The sequence below is a fragment of the Macrobrachium nipponense genome, chromosome 18 (genome assembly GCF_015104395.2).
Source record: "Macrobrachium nipponense isolate FS-2020 chromosome 18, ASM1510439v2, whole genome shotgun sequence".
NCBI lineage: Eukaryota > Metazoa > Arthropoda > Malacostraca > Decapoda > Palaemonidae > Macrobrachium > Macrobrachium nipponense.
Window position 1 is genome coordinate 11,255,242 of NC_087211.1, and position 5,000 is coordinate 11,260,241.

Below are 5,000 nucleotides of genomic sequence, written 5' to 3' on the forward strand. Positions count from 1 at the left end.
CGAGCAAGAGAAATAGGGAGACAGAATATCGAACCAGAGAGAGAGAGAGAGAGAGAGAGAGAGAAAGAAAGAAATAATAACTATATACATGTGGGAGTAATTTATTAGTAGTTCATTTATTTTAAGGTCCTTCATAAACATCTTGCAAATATATGGGTCCAAATGGTACATTCCCAGACTAATATTTAGGTTGTTTTTATTAGTGGTTTGTATAATTGCCGATTCCAGTAAATTTCTTGAAACATAATCATTAGATCTAGCAACTGCAGAGGTATCACCCCAATTAATACAATGAGATTTTTCACTCAGATGGATAAACAGTGCATTTGAAGTCTGGGCTGTTCTAACTGAATACATATGCTGCTTAATACGTACACATAAATTTTTACTTGACTGACCAACGTAAAACGATGGGCAATTCTTACAAGGAATTTTGTAAATGTTGTTATTTGTTACGGGACTATTCTTAATTAGCATATCTTTAATGGTATTGCTATAAGAGAACACTACATTAACATTAAACGATTTAAATATTGATTTTATGGTTTCAAATCCACGAAAGTAAGGTAAGCTAAGTACATTTTTAGACATTTCTTTTTCATTAATAGCAACACTTTAAAACTTTTTGTGAGCTTTTTGATAACATAAATCAATTAAATGAGGTGGGTAGCAGAGATCGTTTCCTATCTTTCTTATGTATTCTATTTCTTGGTCAAGATATTGTGGACTCGTGATACGCAAAGCGCGTAGGAACATAGAAGAAAAAATTGAAATTTTAATATTAAGATGGTGGCCAGAATAAAAATGTACATATGTTAAATTATTTGTGGGTTTTCTATAAATACTGAATTTGCATTGGAAAGATTCTCTATGTATTGATACATCTAGAAAAGGGATGACATTGTTATTTTCGATTTCAACAGTGAATTTTATGGATGGCACTAAATTATTCAATTTAGACAGTAAATCATTTACGTGGATACCAACAGGTAAGACTACTAAAATATCATCGACATATCGGTACCATTTTAAGGGGACAAGTGTGATATTCGGGAGGTGTTGTCCCTCAAAAAATTCCATATATAAGTTTGAAGGGAGAGGTGATAAAGGGTTACCCATGGCCATACCAAATATTTGTTGGTAATATTCTCCATTAAAAATAAATCTGCAATCACAAATACATAACTTAATCAAGGAAATTAAGTGACTAACGGACATAGGCAATTCATGCAGTACAAGTTCATTACTTAAATATTCTAGCACAGAGTCAATAGGGACTTTTGTAAACAAGGAACATACATAAAAAAATAAGCTTTAATTGAAGAGGATGATGACAGTAATCCACAATCCATAACAGATTGCAGTCCCAGATACCTCTCATTAGTTAATCACAAAGACGTCTAGGAACCAACGGTACAATTTAACACTCTCCACACACACACAAAAAAGGAGAGGTATATCGTTATCAAAATGTTATGAATAATATATAACAGAAAATGTGTTATGCTGTCGTTATTTATCCAGAGAAATACTCGGCAAGGAAATACTGGTAGAGACCAACACTTACAGGACCTGGAAAAATATTTTTGAACGGCCGAGTTTTTTGTTTTTGTTTCTGTTTTTCAACAGACGAGGAACAAACAGGGAAAAAGAGCTTAAGCGATTTCTAGCGAGCGAGGGGGAGTTAGGATTCATAACACAGGATACTGGCGAAGCGAGAGGAGAGTGGGAAACTAAGTGAGTTTGGGGTCATGACTCGAAACTATGCAGCGGCGACCAGGCACCGCCACACGTCCACACTCTCTCTTCCTTGGCTGTTTGGTTGTGTTGAAAACACGAGCGTACTTAAATGGCGGTAACAGGATGATGGGAAGATACCTGAATTTATAATACATATTGGCCCCAGAAACGTATTCGTCCTCTTGTGAATCCCTGTAAAGTAGAAGTAATTCAGCCTCTTCCTTGTCTGTTTGGTCGTGTCAAGAATACTCGAGTAATAAGAGAATGGTAAAAAAATCACGGTAAAATACGTGAATTTATAATACATACTGATGTCAGAAATATATTTGTCCTTTTGTGAATCTCTGCCGGAAAATATGGCCGATAAAAGAAATTTAGAAAGAAATACCTTTATTCTTCAAGAATACAGCTGCTGATAAACTCTACAGGTTTTCAATACCAACACACTTACAGAGAATAAAACCGCTATATAAACGTTGTTCAAATAATTGTCAGCGGTAATATGAACATTGCCCAGTTTTCGACCAATATCTAATGTTATAGAGAAACGAGTCATAAGGACAATTGAGAAGACTCAATATTATCAGAATAATTCGCACGATGCAGCCATCACTTTTAACAGGAGAGAAATAATTATATAATGAGTCTTCTCAATTTTTCTTATGACTCGTTTCTCTCCTACGTTAATATTGGTCAACATCGGGCCAATGTTCATACTACGGCATAGACCAAAATGCCAACACCTTTTAAACGGCAGTTTTAGACACTGGACAATACGGCGTGATAACCCCGCAGGCTTTAACATCGTGAAAAATTTGGACCCACTATGTAAACTACTCAAAAAACATGGACAAAAAGACAAATGAACTTGAAGACTTAAGCAAGACGGAAAGAATTTGTTCCTTACAACAAGAACGTGAAGGAGCGACATAGACAAAAGCAGAAGGAGCTTAAATAAAATTATGACAATTCTTTCGCGGCGTCAACAGGAGGCACACAAAGGCTTCATCAAAAGGGAGAAAGGAGAAAAAAAAAAAACCTCCATAATCAGCTCAGCTCCTTTTCAGTGTCTTCAAAGGAAAGGAAGCCGACGTCCTTTTTATGCCATTTATCCGGGACTACAATTGTTTGAAAGTTCGTTTAGTTAGAGGAAAAATTAAGTGAGAAAGAATGCGCTATTTCGTAAAACAAATAACTAAATAAATGAATAAATAAATAAATACATAAACACAATAAATTTTCGGAGTTTAAACAAAGATACAAATTAATCAGAGGATGGCGACGTAAAACTTGATCGAAGGTTGAAGTATGCATACACACATACATACATACATACATGTCTTTATGTATTTGCAATGGATAACAATAAAATGTCATTCAGTTCAGCTGATAATTACTGTTGTCTTCAGTTCTTATCAGTTTAAATGCATCTGCGGTAATTACTTTGCTTACATCTTACAGGTTTATGACAGTTATAAATTTTAATAATTTCTCTCTCTCTCTCTCTCTCTCTCTCTCTCTCTCTCTCTCTCTCTCTCTCTCTCTCTCTCTCTCTCTATATATATATAGTAAAAATATATATAGATATATATATATATATAGATTCTATATAAATATGTTTCGAGATTCCTGTAATATATATATATATACCTAATTACTATACTTTTCTTTCAATCAAGAACTTTTTATACCAAAGTTCTGCTCAGTTTTGTGGATGAAAGTTCTTGCTAGCAATTCTTATTTACCAATAACTGGAAGAATAAAAGATTCTCTCCCAAAGAAATGGCACTAGACATTTCTGTACGCATATCTTCTTTTCTAAAACACAGTAATAATAAAAAGACAACGAAACAATGACCACATTTTTCACCAGAATCTGCCTGGCAGCTGAAAAGAGAGAGAGAGAGAGAGAGAGAGAGAGAGAGAGACAGAGAGGTCGAATGGTTCCATTGGTCGAGTGCTGTCGTTATAAATCAAGGCTGGAAGTCGTTAGCGGCATCAAAAGATAACACGACCTGGACACGGTCGGAAAATGGAACGATTCTGTAGTATAACATTTCGTTCGGGGCTTTTACGCGTTTGTAGGTTTTATCCAGGTTTTATATAGAATGCATTGAATAAAGTTGCTACTCTGTCATACATTTCTGTGGGCATTTTTTTATTACATTAAAAAGACAGGTCTTTATCTATTACTCCTAAGAATTTACCACCTCATCAAATATTACATTAGAGTCATTAACATGGGAAATAATGATTAAATGGAACAATACAGGTATAATTTTTCGTATTCAAAAAATAAAATAAATAAATAAATTAAATCAATTAAAACAAAACACATTTACCACTTCTACAAATAATACATCAGTCATTATTATGGGTAATAATGATTAAATGGAGCAATACGTGTAGAATTTTTCGTATTCAAAAAAAAAAAAAAATAATAAATAATAAAACAAAACACATTACCACCTCTACAATATTAAAAATTAGAGTCATTAATATGGGAAATAATAATTAAATGGAGAAATAGAGGTTGCATTTTTCGTCGTAAAAAATTAAATAAAAAAAAAAAGACTTTTCAAATTCCAGTGTGTCCCTTGTTAAGCAATAACAAATTGCCCAGTTGCGAAGTTGAATTGATGCAACAAACTCTCAGAGCGTGTTTCGTTACTTCGACAGCAAGGCACGCAAAGTTTTTCAATATCCACAAGTTAAGAGAAATGGGCAAATAGAGAGAGAGAGAGAGATTAGCGAGAGAGAGAGAGAAGATAGAGAGAGAGAGATTTAGAGAGATACACGGGGGGGAGGGGGGGAGATACAAGAATAAATATTGGAACAAACTATTGGACTCGTGCACTTTCTATGCAAGGCGAACTCTCCCATGAAATCAAAATAAAGAGAGAGGAGAGAAAGAATAAACAGCTATCGGAGAGAAAGAACAGAATGATAGACTGTCATCATTATCAAATGGGACGTCTCATAGTTTTGTGAATACCAACTCTGCCCTCAGATCAAATATCTTATTCACGAAATGACAACATGTAGCTACACACTCTGATGGGATAATGATTACTCCTGTCTGTTACTCTCTCTCTCTCTCTCTCTCTGATCTGATTTCGATTTTTCAGAATCCATTGATAACTAGGCACATAAGAGACAGACAGACAGACAAATACACACACACACACACACACACACACACACACACACACACACACATATATATATATATATATATATATATATATATATATATATAT